We start from the raw sequence: 25,070 nt of genomic DNA on the forward strand, positions 1-25,070 counted from the left end.
TGTTTTAAATTCTTACTAATCATAACTCCCAGATCCCTTTCGCAATCCGACTTCGCAATCACAACACCATCTAGCTCGTATCTTGTAACTCTATCATCATTACCTAACCTCAGAACTTTACATTTATCAGCATTAAACTGCATCTGCCAATCCTTTGACCATTTCAAAACCCTATCTAGATCAACTTGAAGTGATAGTGAGTCCTCCTCCGAATTAATTTCCCTACCGATTTTCGTATCATCGGCAAATTTGCAAATGTTGCTACTCAAACCTGAATCTAAATCATTTATATATATTATAAACAACAGAGGTCCCAGGACAGAGCCTTGAGGCACTCCACTTACAACATTTTCCCACTCTGACTTGATTCCATTTATACTAACTCTCTGTTTCCTTTGGTATAGCCATGCCCTAATCCAGCTTAATATAGCACCCCCAATACCATGAGACTCTATCTTTTTAATCAGTCTTTCATGTGGCACTGTATCAAAAGCTTTGCTAAAGTCAAGGTATACAACATCGCAATCCTTACCACTATCAACTGCCTCAACAATGCTAGAATAAAAAGATAACAAATTTGTTAAACATGAACGGCCATTAAACATGAACGGCAATGCTATTCTAGCATTGTTGAGGCAGTTGATAGTGGTAAGGATTGCGATGTTGTATACCTTGACTTTAGCAAAGCTTTTGATACAGTGCCACATGAAAGACTGATTAAAAAAATAGAGTCTCATGGTATTGGGGGTGCTATATTAAGCTGGATTAGGGCATGGCTATACCAAAGGAAACAGAGAGTTAGTATAAATGGAATCAAGTCAGAGTGGGAAAATGTTGTAAGTGGAGTGCCTCAAGGCTCTGTCCTGGGACCTCTGTTGTTTATAATATATATAAATGATTTAGATTCAGGTTTGAGTAGCAACATTTGCAAATTTGCCGATGATACGAAAATCGGTAGGGAAATTAATTCGGAGGAGGACTCACTATCACTTCAAGTTGATCTAGATAGGGTTTTGAAATGGTCAAAGGATTGGCAGATGCAGTTTAATGCTGATAAATGTAAAGTTCTGAGGTTAGGTAATGATGATAGAGTTACAAGATACGAGCTAGATGGTGTTGTGATTGCGAAGTCGGATTGCGAAAGGGATCTGGGAGTTATGATTAGTAAGAATTTAAAACAAAAGGATCAATGCATAAATGTTCGTAATAAGGCAAATCGGACACTTGGATTTATTAATCGCAGCGTTAGTAACAAGACACCTGGTGTGGTTCTCAAGCTATATCTTGCTCTAGTTAGGCCCCATTTAGATTATGCAGTTCAGTTTTGGTCGCCATATTATAGAATGGATATAAATTCACTTGAACGTGTCCAGCGTAGGATGACTAAGTTAATTCCCCAAATTAGAAATCTTTCATATGAAGAAAGATTAACAAAGCTTAAGTTGCATTCACTGGAAAGGCGAAGAGTTAGGGGTGACATGATAGAGGTTTACAAGTGGATGAATGGACATAACCGGGGGGATATTGATAGGGTATTAAAAGTATCAACACAGGACAGAACACGAAACAATGGATATAAATTGGATAAGTTTAGATTTAGGAAAGACTTGGGTAAATACTGGTTCAGTAACAGGGTTGTTGATTTGTGGAACCAATTGCCGCGTAACATTGTGGAGGTGGGGTCCCTCGATTGTTTCAAGCACGGGTTGGACAAGTATATGAGTGGGATTGGGTGGTTATAGAATAGGAGCTGCCTCGTATGGGCCAATAGGCCTTCTGCAGTTACCTTTGTTCTTATGTTCTTATGTTCTTATTTATAAAACCATGTTGCGACTCAATTATTAATTTATGTTTTTCAAGATGAAGACGAATTTTATTTGCTATTATAGATTCGAGTAACTTTCCCACAATAGACGTTAGGCTAATTGGTCGATAGTTAGACGCAAGTGATCTATCACCTTTCTTAAAAACTGGTATCACATTAGCAACTTTCCAAAACTCTGGCACTCTGCCTGTCTCTATTGATTTATTAAATATGGTTGACAGTGGGTCACAAAGCTCCTCTTTGCATTCTTTAAGCACCCTGGCAAACACTTCATCCGGCCCTGGGGATTTGTTTGGTTTGAGTTTTACTATTTGTTTAAGAACATCCTCCCTGGTAACTGCTAAATTCGTCATCCTGTCCTCGTCCCCACCCACATAGACTTGTTCGGCTGAAGGCATATTGTTAAGTTCCTCTTTAGTAAATACAGATACAAAATATTTATTAAAAATACTACTCATCTCTTCATCACTATCTGTTATTTGACCTGTCTCAGTTTTTAATGGACCTATCCTTTCCCTAGTCTTGGTACGATATAACTGAAAAAACCCTTTAGGATTTGTCTTTGCTTGCCCTGCTATGCGAACTTCATAGTTTCTTTTTGCTTTCCTTATCTCTTTTTTAACATTTCTAACCAGTTGTACGAATTCCTGTTCTAAAGTGACCTCCCCATTTTTAATCCTTTTGTACCAAGCTCTCTTTTTACCTATAAGGTTCTTCAAATTCTTTGTTATCCACTTTGGGTCATTAGTATTCGATCTATTCAATTTGTATGGTATACTACGTTCCTGTGCTTTGTTTAGAATATTCTTAAATAAGTTATATATTGAATCCACATCGAAATCCCCATTTAAGTCACCTATCGCTGGGTTCATGTCTCGCTCCAAGACCGGCCCCCACCCCATACCCAAGACTTTCCAATCAATTTGACCCAAAAAATTTCTTAGGCTATTAAAATCAGCTTTTCGAAAATCTGGCACTTTAACAGAATTTTCTCCTACTGGTCTATTCCATTCTATGCTAAATCTGATTTCTTTGTGATCACTGCTCCCTAGCTCACTCCCTATTTCGATGTCATTAATTTGCGTTTCCCTGTTAGTTAACACTAAATCTAAAATATTATTTTCCCGTGTTGGTTCCTTAATGTGTTGCGTAAGAAAGCAATCGTCAATTAATTCTAGAAAATCTTCTGCTTCACTATTCCCTGTTTTGTTCAACCAGTTTATTCCGCTAAAATTAAAGTCACCCATGACATAAATACTGTTAGATCTAGATGCTCTAGATATTTCATCCCATAGATGCTTTGCTTCCATTCTGTCTAAATTTGGTGGCCTATATATTACTCCTATTATAATATTATTAGCTTTTTCGTTTAATTCAATCCAAATAGTTTCTGTGTGTGGCTCTGTTTTGATTCCCTCTTTGAGACTACATTTCAAATTGTCCCTAACATATATGGCTACTCCACCTCCTCGTCTAATATATCTATCTGTGTGAAATAGTTTAAATCCATATATTTGATATTCAGCTAATAGTTCTCTATTTTCTACATTCATCCACGTTTCGGTAAGTGCAATAATATCTATTCTTTCTGTGCAGACAAGAGCATTTAATTCGTTAATTTTATTTCTTAGACTTCTACTGTTAGTGTAATATACCCTAAGTGAATTGTTATTTTGCGGACCTTCTCTTTCCCTGATCGTTTTGCCAATTCCTTTCTCCCACAAACACATACTTTTATTACCTCCTTCCTCCAAATCAATTCCCATACCTCTATCTACTAACAGTTTAAACCCAAACAAACACCTCTAACCACTTCTTCTAACGAGTTCGCAACAGCAACAACCCCAGCTCTCGATAGATGCACCCCATCACGAGCATACATTTCATTTCTTCCATAGAAGTGTTCCCAGTTGTCTATGAAAGATATTGCATTTGATTTGCAATATCTTTCCAGCCGGCAATTGACACCAAGTGCCCTCGATATCCATTCATTTCCCACGCCCTTTCTTGGAAGAATGCCACATATGATCGGGATTCCTCCCTTGCTCCTAACTAACTCTATGGCTGTTTTATACCTCTGAATCAGTTCCTCACTCCTAACTCGACCAACATCATTTCCTCCCACGCTAAAGCAAATAATGGGATTGTTCCCATTACCAGCCATAATATCATTCATGTTGTTTATAATATCACCAATGCCAGCTCCGGGATAGCAAACCCTTAACCTGTTCCCCCTATCTCTAGCACAAAACGTTCTATCCAAATACCTTATCTGGGAATCTCCCACAACTAATGTTTGCTTAGGTACTTCCTTTACTTTCTGAGGGGCCTGCGCTTCCTTTCTCTTCGTTGCTTTCCCTTTTGCGCGATCCACAGTCTCTCCACAGCACTCGTCCTCCAAAACGTCAAATGAATTAGAAGTTGCTATGGCGTTTGAAGGCGGCTTTATCAAAGTCTTCTTAAGGCCCCTGTCTTTCACAACTCTCCAAGACGAGGTCCCTTTACTACTGGTCTCCTCCTTCGTTACTTCTCGTTGTTCTTTCAGCTGACGCACCTCCTCCCGCAGAAAGTCCAACTCTGTCCTCAGGGCTCCCACTAGAGTCACCAGGTCCTTAACTACAACTTCCATATTGCAATGATAATATAACAACACTCAGGAGCTCCGGTTAACACAACCTCTCACTGTGTCAAAACACATAGACTTGTTCGACTGAAGGTATATTGTTAAGTTCCTCTTTAGTAAATACAGATACAAAATATTTATTAAAAATACTACTCATCTCTTCATAACTATCTGTTATTTGACCTGTCTCAGTTTTTAAGGGACCTATCCTTTCCCTAGTCTTAGTATCATATAACTGAAAAAACCCTTTAGGATTTGTTTTTGCTTGCCCTGCTATGCGATTTTCATAGTTTCTTTTTGCTTTCCTTATGTCTTTTTTAACATTTCTAACCAGTTGTACGAATTCCTGTTCTAAAGTGACCTCCCCATATTTAATCCTTTTGTACCAAGTTCTCTTTTTACCTATAAGGTTCTTCAAATTCTTTGTTATCCACTTTGGGTCATTAGTATTCGATCTATTCAATTTGTATGGTATACTACGTTCCTGTGCTTTGTTTAGAATATTCTTAAATAAGTTATATATTGAATCCACATAGAAATCCCCATTTAAGTCACCTATCGCTGGGTTCATGTCTAACTCCAAGATCGGCCCACAACCCATACCCAAGACTTTCCAATCAATTTGACCCAAAACATTTCTTAGGCTATTAAAATCAGCTTTTCGAAAATCTGGCACTTTAACAGAATTTTCTCCTACTGGTCTATTCCATTCTATGCTAAATCTGATTTCTTTGTGATCACTGTTCCCTAGCTCACTCCCTATTTCGATGTCATTAATTTGTGTTTCCCTGTTAGTTAACACTAAATCTAAAATATTATTTTCCCGTGTTGGTTCCTTAATGTGTTGTGTAAGAAAGCAATCATCAATTAATTCTAGAAAATCTTCTGCTTCACTATTCCCTGTTTTGTTCAACCAGTTTATTCCGCTAAAATTAAAGTCACCCATGACATAAATACTGTTAGATCTAGATGTTCTAGATATTTCATCCCATAGGTGCTTTGCTTCCATTCTGTCTAAATTTGGTCGCCTATATATAACTCCTATTATATTATTATTAGCTTTTTCGTTTAATTCTATCCAAATAGTTTCTGTGTGTGGCTCAGTTTTGATTCCCTCTTTGAGACTACATTTCAAATTGTCCCCAACATATATGGCTACTCCACCTCCTCGTCTAATATATCTATCTGTGTGAAATAGTTTAAATCCATTTATTTGACATTCAGCTAATAGTTCTCTATTTTCTACATTCATCCACGTTTTGGTAAGTGCAATAATATGTATTTTTTCTGTGCAGACAAGAGCATTTAATTCGTTAATTTTATTTCTTAGACTTTTACTGTTAGTGTAATATACCCTAAGTGAATTGTTATTTTGAGGCCCTTCTCTTTCCCTGATCATTTTGCCAATTCCTTTCTCCCACAAACACATACTTTTATTACCTCCTTCCTCCAAATCAATTCCCATATCTCTATCTACTAACAGTTTAAACCCAAACAAACACCTCTAATCACTTCTTCCAACGAGTTCGCAACAGCAACAACCCCAGCTCTCGATAGATGCACCCCATCACGAGCATATATTTCATTTCTTGCATAGAAGTTGTGGGACATTTGGGGCTTGACTCTATTTAATTAATAATGTAATGAATTCAATTACGAAGGACCACCCGCTTTTATAGCAAAGAGGGAAACTAATAAAATGTGATCATTGGATATTCCTAGAGGAACCAGTAACTATGGATAAACACTAGAGAATACAATCACTTTATATAATTAATAACTTATATAATTAATGGGCTGTATATAATTTAATTGAATCAAAGCCTCAAACACCTACATTGGGGGGGTATTACTAGAACTTCATATATGTCTAGGAACTAGTGTGGTTCGTGCACCAGTTCATTATGTAATAACCTAATCCTATGACCACTTATAGAATCAATAAAATAGTCACCAATAAGAACATAGATTATGAACATCAGAAATTAAAGATTATAATAAACACGTGTTAATCCAGAAAACAGTGATCCGTAATAATAATACACTACAGATAATGTAATTAATGGAATACGGAAAAGGGTCTTAGCTTGAAGACGTTTTCCAAGACATCGGTCATGAATCATCCTTGGAATCTCCTGAACTCATCATGGAACACTGGGAGATGATTAACACAGGAAATGACAGCTCGGGGAATTCTTCACACACAAGCTGTAAATCAAGATATATTCAGTAGCAACATGTTAGGCTGCTAAATATCTATGTTCAAGAAATTAAAATGGAGAGTGGAAACAGATAATAACCTGTGTTTTATTTTAGTCGCTCGGCATGATGACAAGCTACCCGGCTATAACCTATCCATAATGATGCATCAAAAGGGAATAAAGGTACTTAGCTAACAGGGCACTGTGTAAGTTGAGGCTTGCTGAAGCTCGCGTCCAAGGTTCTGGCGTCGTGCTAATGAACACGTGGCGTCGAGCCTAGCCTAGATGTTGATGCGCTTCTCTGGCCGGTCACGTTGGGCTACACAGAACAAATTAACAGTTTCCAGGCTGAACGTCAAGTTAATTCTCGTTGACGATTCACCACGATGTTTCCTGTGACCTGACACTAGCTAAGTTGCTGTATTCTGCAACAATTCACACCTCACAGTGGCGACTATCCTCTCTCGTGGACGCCTACACACGTGGCGTCCTCACTAGTAATATGGCGTCTCCTCTGCCCCCCGCTCCGCATCCCGCATTTGATACACAAATTATTTACTACGAATAATATCATTTCCCGCAGTTGCGACTGAAATGCTTGGATAAGGGCGGGTTTATTATTCAGAGGAGTTAAATATTATTATTTGCTCGTTTTACGATGGTAAACGAGCAATGGAGATGAATTAAAGTCTCTCCTGGGCATTCACGCGTGACGTTAAATTTATTACCAGATAACAGTTGTAACTAGAAACGCTCTATTTGGCATTATTTGGGGGTCAGGTTATCTGTAAATAATTATCACACAGAACACTGTTTGTTTTTAGAGAATCAAACTCAATTCTCTGACACACTGGATATAGATGTGCTTATTATGGTGGAATCTGACGCAATACTGGCGTCTGGTGACGTAAGAGTTCTAGCCTTATTGCACAGATGCAATTATTAGTACATGTGAACTCTACGGTTGGTTAATTTTAATTACTACAGTGATTAGTAGATTTAGTAATAATTAATAATAATACAACAGTGTTGTATTATGTAGGAAATTTCCAACATAACTCCGGGGAGAGAATTTTCGTTTCGCAGTGTAATGTGGAGTACTGACATACCCATCCCGAAGTTAGTATTAATATTAGTATGTTAGTACACACATAACGAATGTCCCGTATTTGTCAAGGACATACAAGAAACTTAAGTCTTGCAGATTTCATGTTAAATTGAACATGTTATTATGAATTACCTAAAGCTGATAACTAAGAAAGCTTACGATAAACTCTGGGACTGGTGTCGCTATGACATGTAATGTGTATGTTACAAAGTCTCAAAGTCTGCAAACTCTCAGATACTCTGGATAAATAATGTTATTTATAGCCTATACAACAATTAAGAATTTAAATCACACAATTCAAATAACAGAGAATCTACTGTGATGAGAATGTCCTGGGTCATAGTGACTTGTAATGATCTGTTACTTGACATCACACCACAGTATCATCATCATCATGGTCACTAAAATGGGATGTAAAGGGATTTACTCTTGGTCAGAGCTGTAATAGGCTTGCAGTTTTCGCTTGCATTGTTGAGCAGCAGCTCTAGTGGGGCGGTTGCTCGGTGGATCAGAATTACTGTCCTCGGAAACTACTGGAGAAGCTGGTTCTGGTAGACAATCTCGTTCTGCTAATTCGAGAGGTACCAACTTCTCTAAAGTTTTTAGAGTAGTGTTGCCTCGGCATAAAACTTTCACTACTCTCAGGACACCTTGATGATCTGGATGAATGACAACAATTTTGCCTATGGGCCACTCTGACCTTGGTCCATCACTGTCGACTAATACTAGGTCCCCTGGTTTAAGCTGTACTTTATTATAAGGACTCGAAGCTCCGTAGTGGTACTCTCGTAGAGCTGTGAGGTACTCTCGAGTCCACACCTCATTCCACCTGTCAATGACTCTTGAGAGATGCTGGTAACTTTCTACCAAGTCACTTCTTGTCACATGTGAAGGGTCTACGGGGTCCTCTTCGGCTAAAGGTATGAGAGGGCTCAGTAGGCCTCCATGTATCAAGTGTGAGGGACTCAGAGGTTCCCTTTGGGAGAAATCATCAGACAGGTATGTTAATGGGCGGTTATTGACTCGCGCCTCGATTTCCACAACAATGGTTTGGAGTTCGGAATAACTGACCTTTTGTCTGTGTAAGGTTTTTCTTAAACACTTCTTAACAGCGCCTATCATTCGCTCATAGAACCCACCTTGCCAAGGGGCTCTTGGTGCTATAAATTTCCAGTGACATTGTCGTCTCTGCAGGACTGACTGTACTTCTGGATGGTTCCAGACTTCTCGCAGACAGTCTTCTCCTGCCACAAAATTGGAACCATTGTCCGATATCATTAGTTTGGGACAAGATCTGCGAGCTGCAAATCTGGGGAAGGCTTGGATGAAGGCTTCAGCACTCATATCTGAAGTCACTTCTAAATGTACACCTCTGGTTGTAGCACACGTAAAGAGGCAAATGTAAGCTTTCACTGGTATCTTATCTGGGTTGCCAGTGTGAAGTATGGCTCCTGTGTAATCAACACCAGTGGTTTCAAAAGGACGAAGATGAACCACTCTTTCCTCAGGGAGTGGTGGAGGTCCTGGGTAAGGACATACTCTAGCATCGTATCTTTTACAGATTACACAGAATTTAATAATTGACTTGACTGTCTGACGACCTTGAGGAAGCCAGTACTTCTGTCTAAGGTCGGTGAGAGTATCTAACACTCCACCATGTAAAGTACCATATTGATGGTGATGTAAAACTAGAAGTTTGGTGATGATGTGGTGACGTGGTAGAAGAATTGGATTCTCTGTGTCCAGATCAATTGTTGCATGAAGCAAACGCCCTCCACATCTTAGTATATTATGAGTGTTGGCATCATACCAGATACCTAGAGACTTAGTTAACTTATCTGGAAGATTTTCATACTCGCTTCTATATATCTCTTGTTGTGCACGCTTGATCCAGTAGAGGATAGGATTGGGAAACTTATGTTGAATTCCTATCTTAGCAAGAAAGTCAAACACATGTGCAGTCACTCTTAATAACTTACTTAAGTTAGAATAATTGTGAGGATCAATGGCTAAGATTCGTTGAGGTTCTGGTTCTTTCATGGGAGTGGTGATATTGGTCACTATGACTTGTGGCTTTTGTTTGGGCCACTGACCACCAACAAGCCATGAAGGTCCATTGAACCACAGCGAAGACTTGATAAGTTGTTTTAGTGTTAATCCTCGAGATAAATAATCTGCAGGATTGTCCTTAGTAGGAACATGTCTGAATTTATATCCAACAGATAACTCATGAACTTCCCTAACACGATTACTGACGTAGGGAGTCTTATTGTTGTTGTTTCTTACCCATTGTAAGACTGCCTCATTGTCTGACCACATGACAATCTCACCAAAGTGGATATTATTGAGTGTCTTTGTCAGGCAATGAGCCAATCTTACTCCCACCAGCAATGCAGTCAACTCCATTTGAGGTAAAGATCTCTTCTTAATGGGAGCAACTCTTGCTTTAGATGTGAGCAAAATTGATTGTGCACTATTAACTAAGAAGGCTACAGCGCCATATGCTTTGCCAGAGGCATCGCAGAAAACGTGCAAATTTGTGGGCAAGTTTGGTCCTGAAGCATTACGAGGAAATTTCAAAACACCTAACTGATTAAAATCCGTTGAGAGTATCTGCCATTTAGCTTGTAACTCACTTCGTAACGAATCATCCCATCCCATATGTTTCTGCCAGCACTCCTGCATTAGGAGTTTGCCCCTTATTAATATAGGACTAATTAAGCCTAAAGGGTCAAATGGTTGACTGACAAACGAGAGCAATGTTCTCATGGTAAGGGTTGAGTTATCGGTTTGTACTGACTTGACATTTATCTCGTCAGTACTTGTGTTCCATTCCACGCCTAGAACCTTTAATTGATTGGGTACCTGATAACCTGGAAATTCTTTTTCGTTTACCTGGTTTAGTAATTCATTATTTGAGGCCCATGATTGTAGTAGCATATTGGCTCCTAATAGCTCACGGTTAGCCTCATGGTAGATTTCTACCAAATTGGTTTGATCATTAGTAGTTCCCTGGAAATTGTCGACAAGTTGTCGCTAATGTCTGCCTTATAAGGGCTATTTGACTTCCTCAAATGTGTGTCTAATGTTGCTTGCAACAGAAACGGGGAGGACGTAGCTCCGAATAATACTGAGGCAAAACGATATGTGATGATATCACTGTTAGGATCCAGTGGGTCCTTAATCCAGAGAAACTTAGTGTAGTTACGATCTTCCTCCTGCAAACCTACTCGGAGGAAAGCCTTGCTAATATCAGCAGTATAGGCGAAAATACCAGTGCGGAAGCGTAACAGCACATCATGTAGCCTTTGTGTTAGGCTAGGTCCCGTTTGGAGACATTCATTTAAAGACACACTGCTTGGCTTCACTTTAGCACTACAGTTGAAGACAATACGGATAGGTGTTGTCAATGAGTCTTTCACCACAGCGTGATGAGGTAAATGACCTATTTTTCGGTCATCGTTATCAACAACTTCAATAAATCTACTGTTAAGTTGTTGTTGGATGAGTTGATGATACATGTTCTATTTGTCTGGCTGCTTCTGTAGTCGTGCTAATTGAGACTGCAATTGTGAGGCTGCCATAAAAAAATTAACTGGAAGTTGTGGATGATTCAACTTCCATGGGAGTCTTACCCAGTATTGTTTATTTTCATAGACAACTGTATCCAGATATTGCTGGTAAGTCCACATATCATCAAGGCTTGGTTGCTCAGGGATAATACCTAAAGTGTCTAAATCCCACAAACGATGTACAGGTGGATCAGACTCAATATCTTCAGATATTTCTCTGAAACGTAGGGGTGACTGTTCCAAGCCTAGTCACGCCACTATAATATTGTTAGACTGTTGGTTTGTTGACGCTGGATTTTGTCGGAAAAGCACTGGTCCAGTAAGCAATTTGCCTCCAGCAGTTGACAACAAATTCATTCCGTGTTGTCTGGTGCATCCAGTTATAAATTTGTAATAATGATCCGCGCCTATAAGTATTCCAGCATCAGTGAGGCAGTCAGAGTTTATTTTGTAGTCTGCTAGCCTCATGCGGTTTCGTCTAAGATGTTTCGCAGTGCGTGCTAACCCTGTGACCTGCAGGTCTGTAGGAAGTTTATCTACTACTACCGCTTGTATTGGTCTAGTGGAAGTTCCAAGTCTCACTAATACCTTAACTACTTGGTATTCACGAGGTCCACTATTAGTCAAGAAACCAGAAATATTTAACCTCACACTTTTGGCAGGTTTTAATTTCAACTGCTCTACTAACTGTTGTGTAATGAAGGTTTTCTGTGATCCTTGATCAAAAAGACCTCTAGTGTTAACTCTAGATCTTCCGTTTATTAGTCTAAGTTGAGCTGTAGGCAGAGTGGTATTATTGCCCGACTCAGTAGCAAGTACATTTATTTCTTGATGCACTTTGCAATATTGCACTGTGGTAGAATTCGTGGAATTCTCCCCAGTGGTCATGGATTGAGTAGAACTTTTTCTACTTAAGGCGTAGTGATGTACACCTTGGTTGCATTTATTGCAGGAACGTAGCTGCACTACACATTTTTTGGGATCATGAGAGCCCATGCACTTGGTGCACTTGTGTATTTCTTGCAACCTTTTAATCCTAGCATTATAAGTAGGATAAACAGAGCATTGGTAGGTGGCATGTCTTTGATTACAAAGCAGACACCTTCTTTCCTTGGTTGACTTGGTCTCTTTAGTAGACAAGTCATTGGTTATCTCAGAAGGAGACACCGAATAAGTACCTACATTTCCACTTCTTTTTCCAGTGGATGGAGTAGTCTTTGATTTATATTTACCAGACTTATTCAAAGTCTGTTTGGGTTTGACTGAAGTGTCAGTATTAGTTGGTTTAGACTCAGGTTTAATTTTATCATGGGTCTTCAACCTGTTAACCGTTATTCTCAGTCCCTCGAATATTTGGTCAAGAGTGAGAAACTCGGTTTTATAATGTGAGCAGAGCTCTGTCAAGACATTTCGAGGTAATTTCCTCTGCAAAAGTAACTTGATTGACCATTCTGAAGCTGGTATATCAACTTTAGTACCTAAGGCCTTTACTAGAGACTCTACTTCTAGTCTGAAGCTTTGAAGTGACTCTGGTCTACTATTTGGTGCTTTCAGATCTAGCAATTGGTAATAAAGGTTAGCTATACTCAACTCTTCGTTGCAATAGTTTAACTTTATCAGTTTTATAGCTTCCTCATAATTACTCTCATCGAGAGTTAGGTTATGTATGACCTTTTTAGCCTCTCCTTTGAGAAGACTAAGTAGGTATGAGAATTTAGAAACCTTGTCAAGAAACGATTTCTTATGTATATGAACTTCAAATGAAGTCCAAAAATTGTCCCAATTTTCTGTATCTAACCCTGAAAATGTAGGTAAGTCTAAAGTAGGGAAACGAACCTCTGGTAGTTGGTTCCTGAATTGAGACCCTGGGTTACTGGTATTGGATTTAGATTGGTTTGCTAGTTTAGATAGCATGTAAAGTTTACCTTGTGTCTCATTTTCATACTGGGAGATATCGTCTACAATTTGACTTACTTCATCAAGATCAGTTTCTATGGTATTCAGTAGAGCAATGTAAGACTGACTTGCAGACCTAACTAGATCAAATTTCAGATCAGCTACTCTTACTGATGTCTCTAAGTAATAAGAGTCAATGGGAGTTTCTTTAGATAAGCCCTCAGCCTTGTTAATTAGTCTAGTTGACAAGTAACACTAAATGTAGCCTAATTTAATGTGGCTAATTTATACTATACCTCACTTGAGGTTAAATGTACCTACCTAACAACAAGTAGCTAGATATTTTGTGCATTGTCTGAACTTCACCATTAGCTTTCGTCCGGTTAGCTCTTCTATATCACCATTAGATGTAATGGTGATCATCCAGCAATACACAAAATAGATACACACAAAATAATGAGTACAAGATGAAATATTATAGAGACACTCCAATCAGAGTTATCTCAAAGTTTAAATCCCACCCTGGATAGGGTCAGCACAAATGATATAATACATCCACTACTGACTAGCTTAAGTCTAGTCGTGATAATTCCTACCTAAGAACTATAAATTTATTTAGTCTGGGCTTGTACCAAATTCAGCACAATCTCAGCCTAAATTCTACCTAATAAGATTGGTAAAGATTATTGTGGTGCAGTAAGGTGAATATAATTGTGCTGTATTTTTGTTTTTTTTTGTTTTTATAGTTTATAAGTGTGCACTTGCACACACAAGTGAAAACATATAAAGGTTATGAGCTGATGCTCCTGGTGACCTAAAGATTCTTACTTCAGTATGAAGTATAGGTCTAAGTGTTGTGGGTAACTGACTGTGTCCCACGAGTGCTACCTTATACATGAGGTGAAAGTAGCAATGAATTGGGGTGACTTAGACTAACTTATGTGTTATGCTGTTGGCAGACACAATTAATTAAATGGTTAGTCTAGACTACATCACACAAGGATTAGTTATTACTAATTAGTATTTATAATTATAATTTACATTTATCCGGTTCGAAGGACCATAATGTGGGACATTTGGGGCTTGACTCTATTTATTTAATTAATAATGTAATGAATTCAATTACGAAGGACCACCCGCTTTTATAGCAAAGAGGGAAACTAATAAAATGTGATCATTGGATATTCCTAGAGGAACCAGTAACTATGGATAAATACTAGAGAATATAATCACTTATATAATTAATGGGCTGTATATAATTTAATTGAATCAAAGCCTCAAACACCTACATTGGGGGGTAATACTAGAACTTCATATATGTCTAGGAAATAGTGTGGTTCGTGCACCAGTTCATTATGTAATAACCTAATCCTATGACCACTTATAGAATCAATAAAATAGTCACCAATAAGAACATAGATTATGAACACCAGAAATTAAAGATTATAATAAACAAGTGTTATTCCAGAAAACAGTGATCCGTAATAGTAATACACTACAGATAATGTAATTAATGGAATACGGAAAAGGGTCTTAGCTTAAAGACGTTTTCCAAGACATCGGTCATGAATCATCCTCGGAATCTCCTGAACTCATCATGGAACACTGGGAGATGATTAACACGGGAAATGACAGCTTGGGAAATTCTTCACACACAAGCTGTAAATCAAGATATATTCAGTAGCAACATGTTAGGCTGCTAAATATCTATGTTCAAGAAATTAAAATGGAGAGTGGAAACAGATAATAACCTGTGTTTTATTTTAGTCGCTCGGCGTGACGACAAGCTACCCAGCTATAACCTATCCATAATGATGCATCAAAAGGAAATTAAGGTACTTAGCTAACAGGGCACTGTGTAAGTTGAGGCTTGCCGAAGCTCGCGTCCTAGGTTCTGGCGTCGATCTAATGAACACGTGGCGTCGAGCCTAGCCTAGATGTTGACCCGCTTCTCTGGCCGGTCACATTGGGCTACACGGAACAAATTAACAGGTTCCAGGCTGAACGTCAAGTTAATTCTCGTTGACGATTCACCACGATGTTTCCTGTGACCTGACACCAGCTAAGTTGCTGTATTCTGCAACAATTCACACCTCACAGTGGCGACTTTCCTCTCTCGTGGACGCCTACACACGTGGCGTCCTCTCCAGTAATATGGCGTCTCCTCTGCCCCCCGCTCCGCGTCCCGCATTTGATACACAAATTATTTACTACGAATAATATAATTTCTCGCAGTTGCGACTGAAATGCTTGGATAAGGGCGGGTTTATTATTCAGAGGAGTTAAATATTATTATTTGCTCGTTTTACGATGGTAAACGAGCAATGGAGATGAATTAAAGTCTCTCCTGGGCATTCACGCGTGACGTTAAATTTATTACCAGATAACAGTTGTAACTAGAAACGCTCTATTTGGCATTATTTGGGAGTCAGGTTATCTGTAAATAATTATCACACAGAACACTGTTTGTTTTTAGAGAATCAAACTCAATTCTCTGACACACTGGATATAGATGTGTTTATTATGGTGGAATCTGACGCAATACTGGCGTCTAGTGACGTAAGAGTTCTAGCCTTATTGCACAGATGCAATTATTAGTACATGTGAACTCTACGGTTGGTTAATTTTAATTACTACAGTGATTAGTAGATTTAGTAATAATTAATAATAATACAACAGTGTTGCATTATGTAGGAAATTTCCAACATAACTCCGGTGGGGGAATTTTCGGGTCGCAGTGTAATGTGGAGTACTGACATACCCATCCCGAAGTTAGTATTAATATTAGTATATTAGTATGTTAGTACACACATAACGAATGTCCCGTATTTGTCAAGGACATACAAGAAACTTAAGTCTTGCAGATTTCATGTTAAATTGAACATGTTGTTATGAATTACCTAAAGCTGATAACTAAGAAAGCTTACGACAAACTCTGGGGCTGGTGTCGCTATGACATGTAATGTGTATGTTACAAAGTCTCAAAGGCTGCAAACTCTCAGATACTCTGGATAAATAATGTTATTTATAGCCTATACAATAATTAAGAATTTAAATCACACAATTCAAATAACAGAGAATCTACTGTGATGAGAATGTCCTGGGTCATAGTGACTTGTAATGATTTGTTACTTGACATCACACCACAGTATCATCATGGTCACTTAAATGGGATGTAAAGGGATTTACTCTTGGTCAGAGCTGTAATAGGCTTGCAGTTTCCGCTTGCATTGTTGAGCAGCAGCTCTAGTGGGGCGGTTGCTCGGTGGATCAGAATTACTGTCCTCGGAAACTACTGGAGAAGCTGGTTCTGGTAGACACTCTCGTTCTGCTAATTCGAGAGGTACCAACTTCTCCAAGGTTTTACCAACTTCTTCAAGGTTTTTAGAGTAGTGTTGCCTAGGCATAAAACTTTCACTACTCACAGGATACCTTGATGATCTGGATGAATGGCAACAATTTTGCCTATGGGCCACTCTGACCTTGGTCCATCACTGTCGACTAATACTAGGTCCCCTGGTTTAAGCTGTACTTTATTATAAGGACTCGAAGCTCCGTAGTGGTACTCTCGTAGAGCTGTGAGGTACTCTCGAGTCCACACCTCATTCCACCTGTCAATGACTCTTGAGAGATGCTGGTAACTTTCTACCAAGTCACTTCTTGTCACATGTGAAGGGTCTACGGGGTCCTCTTCGGCTAAAGGTATGAGAGGGCTCAGTAGGCCTCCATGTATCAAGTGTGAGGGACTCAGAGGTTCTCGTTGGGAGAAATCATCAGACAGGTATGTTAATGGGCGGTTATTGACTCGCGCCTCGATTTCCACAACAATGGTTTGGAGTTCGGAATAACTGACCTTTTGTCTGTGTAAGGTTTTTCTTAAACACTTCTTAACAGTGCCTATCATTCGCTCATAGAACCCACCTTGCCAAGGGGCTCTTGGTGCCATAAATTTCCAGTGACATTGTCGTCTCTGCAGGACTGACTGTACTTCTGGATGGTTCCAGACTTCTCGCAGAAGAGCTTCTCCTGCCACAAAATTGTAACCATTGTCCGATATCATTAGTTTGGGACAAGATCTGCGAGCTGCAAATCTGCGGAAGGCTTGGATGAAGGCTTCAGCACTCATATCTGAAGTCACTTCTAAATGTACACCTCTGGTTGTAGCACACGTAAAGAGGCAAATGTAAGCTTTCACTGGTATCTTATCTGGGTTGCCAGTGAGAAGTAAGGCTCCTGTGTAATCAACACCAGTGGTTTCAAAAGAGCGAAGATGAACCACTCTTTCCTCAGGGAGTGGTGGAGGTCCTGGGTAAGGACATACTCTAGCATCGTATCTTTTACAGATTACACAGAATTTAATAATTGACTTGACTGTCTGACGACCTTGAGGAAGCCAGTACTTCTGTCTAAGGTCGGTGAGAGTATCTAACACTCCACCATGTAAAGTACCATATTGATGGTGATGTAAAATTAGATGTTTGGTCATGATGTGGTGACGTGGTAGAAGAATTGGATTCTTTGTGTCCAGATCAATTTTTGCATGAAGCAAACGTCCTCCACATCTTAGTATATTATGAGTGTTGGCATCATACCAGATACCTAGAGACTTAGTTAACTTATCTGGAAGATTTTCATACTCGCTTCTATGTGTCTCTTGTTGTGCACGCTTGATCCAGTAGAGGATAGGATTGGGAAACTTATGTCGAATTCCTATCTTAGCAAGAAAGTCAAACACATGTGCAGTCACTCTTAATAACTTACTTAAGTTAGGATAATTGTGAGGATCAATGGCTAAGATTCGTTGAGGTTCTGGTTCTTTCATGGGAGTGGTGATATTGGTCACTATGACTTGTGGCTTTTGTTTGGGCCACTGACCACCAACAAGCCATGAAGGTCCATTGAACCACAGCGAAGACTTGATAAGTTGTTTTAGTGTTAATCCTCGAGATAAATAATCTGCAGGATTGTCCTTAGTAGGAACATGTCTGAATTTATATCCAACAGATAACTCATGAACTTCCCTAACACGATTACTGACGTAGGGAGTCTTATTGTTGTTGTTTCTTACCCATTGTAAGACTGCCTCATTGTCTGACCACAAGACAATCTCACCAAAGTGGATATTATTGAGTGTCTTTGTCAGGCAATGAGCCAATCTTACTCCCACCAGCAATGCAGTCAACTCCATTTGAGGTAAAGATCTCTTCTTAATGGGAGCAACTCTTGCTTTAGATGTGAGCAAAATTGATTGTGCACTATTAACTAAGTAGGCTACAGCGCCATATGCTTTGCCAGAGGCATCGCAGAAAACGTGCAAATTTGTGGGCAAGTTTGGTCCTGAAGCATTACGAGGAAATTTCAAAACACCTAACTGATTAAAATCCGTTGAGAGTATCTGCCATTTAGCTTGTAACTCACTTGGTAACGGATCATCCCATCCCATATGTTTCTGCCAGCACTCCTGCATTAGGAGTTTGCCCCTTATTAATATAGGACTAAGTAAGATTAAAGGGTCAAATGGTTGACTGACAAACGAGAGCAATGTTCTCATGGTAAGGGTTGAGTTATCGGTTTGTACTGACTTGACATTCATCTCGTCAGTACTTGTGTTCCATTCCACGCCTAGAACCTTTAATTGATTGGGTACCTGATAACCTGGAAATTCTTTTTCGTTTACCTGGTTTAGTAATTCATTATTTGAGGCCCATGACTGTAGTGGCATATTGGCTCCTAATAGCTCACGGTTAGCCTCATGGTAGATTTCTACCAAATTGGTTTGATCATTAGTAGTTCGCTGGAAATTGTCGACAAGTTGTCGCTAATGTCTGCCTTATAAGGGCTATTTGACTTCCTCAAATGTGTGTCTAATGTTGCTTGCAACAGAAACGGGGAGGACATAGCTCCGAATAATACTGAGGCAAAACGATATGTGATGATATCACTGTTAGGATCCAGTGGGTCCTTAATCCAGAGAAACTTAGTGTAGTTACGATCTTCCTCCTGCAAACCTACTCGGAGGAAAGCCTTGCTAATATCAGCAGTATAGGCGAAAATACCAGTGCGGAAGCGTAACAGCACATCATGTAGCCTTTGTGTTAGGCTAGGTCCCGTTTGGAGACATTCATTTAAAGACACACTGCTTGGCTTCACTTTAGCACTACAGTTGAAGACAATACGGATAGGTGTTGTCAATGAGTCTTTCACCACAGCGTGATGAGGTAAATGACCTATTTTTCGGTCATCGTTATCAACAACTTCAATAAATCTACTGTTAAGTTGTTGTTGGATGAGTTGATGATACATGTTCAGTTTGTCTGGCTGCTTCTGTAGTCGTGCTAATTGAGACTGCAATTGTGAGGCTGCCATAAAATAATTAACTGGAAGTTGTGGATGATTCAACTTCCATGGGAGTCTTACCCAGTATTGTTTATTTTCATAGACAACTGTATCCAGATATTGCTGGTAAGTCCACATATTATCAGGGCTTGGTTGCTCAGGGATAATACCTAAAGTGTCTAAATCCCACAGACGATGTACAGGTGGATCAGACTCAATATCTTCAGATATTTCTCTGAAACTTAGGGGTGACTGTTCCAAGCCTAGTCACGCCACTATTATATTGTTAGACTGTTGGTTTGTTGACGCTGGATTTTGTCGGAAAAGCACTGGTCCAGTAAGCAATTTGCCTCCAGCAGATGACAACAAATTCATTCCGTGTTGTCTGGTGCATCCAGTTATAAATTTGTAATAATGATCCGCGCCTATAAGTATTCCAGCATCAGTGAGGCAGTCAGAGTTTATTTTGTAGTCTGCTAGCCTCATGCGGTTTCGTCTAAGATGTTTCGCAGTGCGTGCTAACCCTGTGACCTGCAGGTCTGTAGGAAGTTTATCTACTACTACCGCTTGTATTGGACTAGTGGAAGATCCAAGTCTCACTAATACCTTAACTACTTGGTATTCACGAGGTCCACTATTAGTCAAGAAACCAGAAATATTTAACCTCACACTTTTGGCAGGTTTTAATTTCAACTGCTCTACTAACTGTTGTGTAATGAAGGTTTTCTGTGATCCTTGATCAAAAAGACCTCTAGTGTTAACTCTAGATCTTCCGTTTATTAGTCTAAGTTGAGCTGTAGGCAGAGTGGTATTATTGCCCGACTCAGTAGCAAGTACATTTATTTCTTGATGCACTTTGCAATATTGCACTGTGGTAGAATTCGTGGAATTCTCCCCAGTGGTCATGGATTGAGTAGAACTTTTTCTACTTAAGGCGTAGTGATGTACACCTTGGTTGCATTTATTGCAGGAACGTAGCTGCACTACACATTTTTTGGGATCATGAGAGCCCATGCACTTGGTGCACTTGTGTATTTCTTGCAACCTTTTAATCCTAGCATTATAAGTAGGATAAACAGAGCATTGGTAGGTGGCATGTCTTTGATTACAAAGCAGACACCTTCTTTCCTTGGTTGACTTGGTCTCTTTAGTAGACAAGTCATTGGTTATCTCTGAAGGAGACACCGAATAAGTACCTACATTTCCACTTCTTTTTCCAGTGGATGGAGTAGTCTTAGATTTATATTTACCAGACTTATTCAAAGTCTGTTTGGGTTTGATTGAAGTGTCAGTATTAGTTGGTTTAGACTCAGGTTTAATTTTATCATGGGTCTTCAACCTGTTAACCGTTATTCTCAGTCCCTCGAATATTTGGTCAAGAGTGAGAAACTCGGTTTTATAATGTGAGCAGAACTCTGTCAAGACATTTCGAGGCAATTTCCTCTGCAAAAGTAACTTGATTGACCATTCTGAAGCTGGTATATCAACTTTAGTACCTAAGGCCTTTACTAGAGACTCTACTTCTAGTCTGAAGCTTTGAAGTGACTCTGGTCTACTATTTGGTGCTTTCAGATCTAGCAATTGGTAATAAAGGTTAGCTATACTCAACTCTTCGTTGCAATAGTTTAACTTTAACAGTTTTATAGCTTCCTCATAATTACTCTCATCGAAAGTTAGGTTATGTATGACCTTTTTAGCCTCTCCTTTGAGAAGACTAAGTAGGTATGAGAATTTAGAAACCTTGTCAAGAAACGATTTCTTATGTATATGAACTTCAAATGAAGTCCAAAAATTGTCCCAATTTTCTGTATCTAACCCTGAAAATGTAGGTAAGTCTAAAGTAGGGAAACGAACCTCTGGTAGTTGGTTCCTGAATTGAGACCCTGAGTTACTGGTATTGGATTTAGATTGGTTTGCTAGTTTAGATAGCATGTAAAGTTTACCTTGTGTCTCATTTTCATACTGGGAGATATCGTCTACAATTTGACTTACTTCATCAAGATCAGTTTCTATGGTATTCAGTAGAGCAATGTAAGACTGACTTGCAGACCTAACTAGATCAAATTTCAGATCAGCTACTCTTACTGATGTCTCTAAGTAATAAGAGTCAATGGGAGTTTCTTTAGATAAGCCCTCAGCCTTGTTAATTAGTCTAGTTGACAAGTAACACTAAATGTAGCCTAATTTAATGTGGCTAATTTATACTCTACCTCACTTGAGGTTAAATGTACCTACCTAACAACAAGTAGCTAGATATTTTGTGCATTGTCTGAACTTCACCATTAGCTTTCGTCCGGTTAGCTCTTCTATATCACCATTAGATGTAATGGTGATCATCCAGCAATACACAAAATAGATACACACAAAATAATGAGTACAAGATGAAATATTATAGAGACACTCCAATCAGAGTTATCTCAAAGTTTAAATCCCACCCTGGATAGGGTCAGCACAAATGATATAATACATCCACTACTGACTAGCTTAAGTCTAGTCGTGATAATTCCTACCTAAGAACTATAAATTTATTTAGTCTAGGCTTGTACCAAATTCAGCACAATCTCAGCCTAAATTCTACCTAATAAGATTGGTAAAGATTATTGTGGTGCAGTAAGGTGAATATAATTGTGCTGTATTTTTGTTTTTTTTTTGTTTTTATAGTTTATAAGTGTGCACTTGCACACACAAGTGAAAACATATAAAGGTTATGAGCTGATGCTCCTGGTGACCTAAAGATTCTTACTTCAGTATGAAGTATAGGTCTAAGTGTTGTGGGTAACTGACTGTGTCCCACGAGTGCTACCTTATACATGAGGTGAAAGTAGTAATGAATTGGGGTGACTTAGACTAACTTATGTGTTATGCTGTTGGCAGACACAATTAATTAAATGGTTAGTCTAGACTACATCACACAAGGATTAGTTATTACTAATTAGTATTTATAATTATAATATACATTTATCCGGTTCGAAGGACTATAATGTGGGACATTTGGGGCTTGACTCTATTTATTTAATTAATAATGTAATGAATTCAATTACGAAGGACCACCCGCTTTTATAGCAAAGAGGGAAACTAATAAAATGTGATCATTGGATATTCCTAGAGGAACCAGTAACTATGGATAAATACTAGAGAATATAATCACTTATATAATTAATGGGCTGTATATAATTTAATTGAATCAAAGCCTCAAACACCTACATTGGGGGGTAATACTAGAACTTCATATATATCTAGGAAATAGTGTGGTTCATGCACCAGTTCATTATGTAATAACCTAATCCTATGACCACTTATAGAATCAATAAAATAGTCACCAATAAGAACATAGATTATGAACACCAGAAATTAAAGATTATAATAAACAAGTGTTATTCCAGAAAACAGTGATCCGTAATAGTAATACACTACAGATAATGTAATTAATGGAATACGGAAAAGGGTCTTAGCTTGAAGACGTTTTCCAAGACATCGGTCATGAATCATCCTCGGAATCTCCTGAACTCATCATGGAACACTGGGAGATGATTAACACGGGAAATGACAGCTTGGGAAATTCTTCACACACAAGCTGTAAATCAAGATATATTCAGTAGCAACATGTTAGGCTGCTAAATATCTATGTTCAAGAAATTAAAATGGAGAGTGGAAACAGATAATAACCTGTGTTTTATTTTAGTCGCTCGGCGTGACGACAAGCTACCCAGCTATAACCTATCCATAATGATGCATCAAAAGGAAATTAAGGTACTTAGCTAACAGGGCACTGTGTAAGTTGAGGCTTGCCGAAGCTCGCGTCCTAGGTTCTGGCGTCGTGCTAATGAACACGTGGCGTCGAGCCTAGCCTAGATGTTGACCCGCTTCTCTGGCCGGTCACATTGGGCTACACGGAACAAATTAACAGGTTCCAGGCTGAACGTCAAGTTAATTCTCGTTGACGATTCACCACGATGTTTCCTGTGACCTGACACCAGCTAAGTTGCTGTATTCTGCAACAATTCACACCTCACAGTGGCGACTTTCCTCTCTCGTGGACGCCTACACACGTGGCGTCCTCTCCAGTAATATGGCGTCTCCTCTGCCCCCCGCTCCGCGTCCCGCATTTGATACACAAATTATTTACTACGAATAATATAATTTCTCGCAGTTGCGACTGAAATGCTTGGATAAGGGCGGGTTTATTATTCAGAGGAGTTAAATATTATTATTTGCTCGTTTTACGATGGTAAACGAGCAATGGAGATGAATTAAAGTCTCTCCTGGGCATTCACGCGTGACGTTAAATTTATTACCAGATAACAGTTGTAACTAGAAACGCTCTATTTGGCATTATTTGGGAGTCAGGTTATCTGTAAATAATTATCACACAGAACACTGTTTGTTTTTAGAGAATCAAACTCAATTCTCTGACACACTGGATATAGATGTGTTTATTATGGTGGAATCTGACGCAATACTGGCGTCTGGTGACGTAAGAGTTCTAGCCTTATTGCACAGATGCAATTATTAGTACATGTGAACTCTACGGTTGGTTAATTTTAATTACTACAGTGATTAGTAGATTTAGTAATAATTAATAATAATACAACAGTGTTGCATTATGTAGGAAATTTCCAACATAACTCCGGGGGGGAGAATTTTCGGGTCGCAGTGTAATGTGGAGTACTGACATACCCATCCCGAAGTTAGTATTAATATTAGTATATTAGTATGTTAGTATGTTAGTACACACATAACGAATGTCCCGTATTTGTCAAGGACATACAAGAAACTTAAGTCTTGCAGATTTCATGTTAAATTGAACATGTTGTTATGAATTACCTAAAGCTGATAACTAAGAAAGCTTACGACAAACTCTGGGGCTGGTGTCGCTATGACATGTAATGTGTATGTTACAAAGTCTCAAAGGCTGCAAACTCTCAGATATTCTGGATAAATAATGTTATTTATAGCCTATACAATAATTAAGAATTTAAATCACACAATTCAAATAACAGAGAATCTACTGTGATGAGAATGTCCTGGGTCATTAACTTGTAATGATTTGTTACTTGACATCACACCACAGTATCATCATGGTCACTTAAATGGGATGTAAAGGGATTTACTCTTGGTCAGAGCTGTAATAGGTTTGCAGTTTCCGCTTGCATTGTTGAGCAGCAGCTCTAGTGGGGCGGTTGCTCGGTGGATCAGAATTACTGTCCTCGGAAACTACTGGAGAAGCTGGTTCTGGTAGACACTCTCGTTCTGCTAATTCGAGAGGTACCAACTTCTCCAAGGTTTTACCAACTTCTTCAAGGTTTTTAGAGTAGTGTTGCCTCGGCATAAAACTTTCACTACTCACAGGATACCTTGATGATCTGGATGAATGGCAACAATTTTGCCTATGGGCCACTCTGACCTTGGTCCATCACTGTCGACTAATACTAGGTCCCCTGGTTTAAGCTGTACTTTATTATAAGGACTCGAAGCTCCGTAGTGGTACTCTCGTAGAGATGTGAGGTAC

The sequence above is a fragment of the Procambarus clarkii genome, chromosome 70 (assembly GCF_040958095.1).
Source record: "Procambarus clarkii isolate CNS0578487 chromosome 70, FALCON_Pclarkii_2.0, whole genome shotgun sequence".
NCBI lineage: Eukaryota > Metazoa > Arthropoda > Malacostraca > Decapoda > Cambaridae > Procambarus > Procambarus clarkii.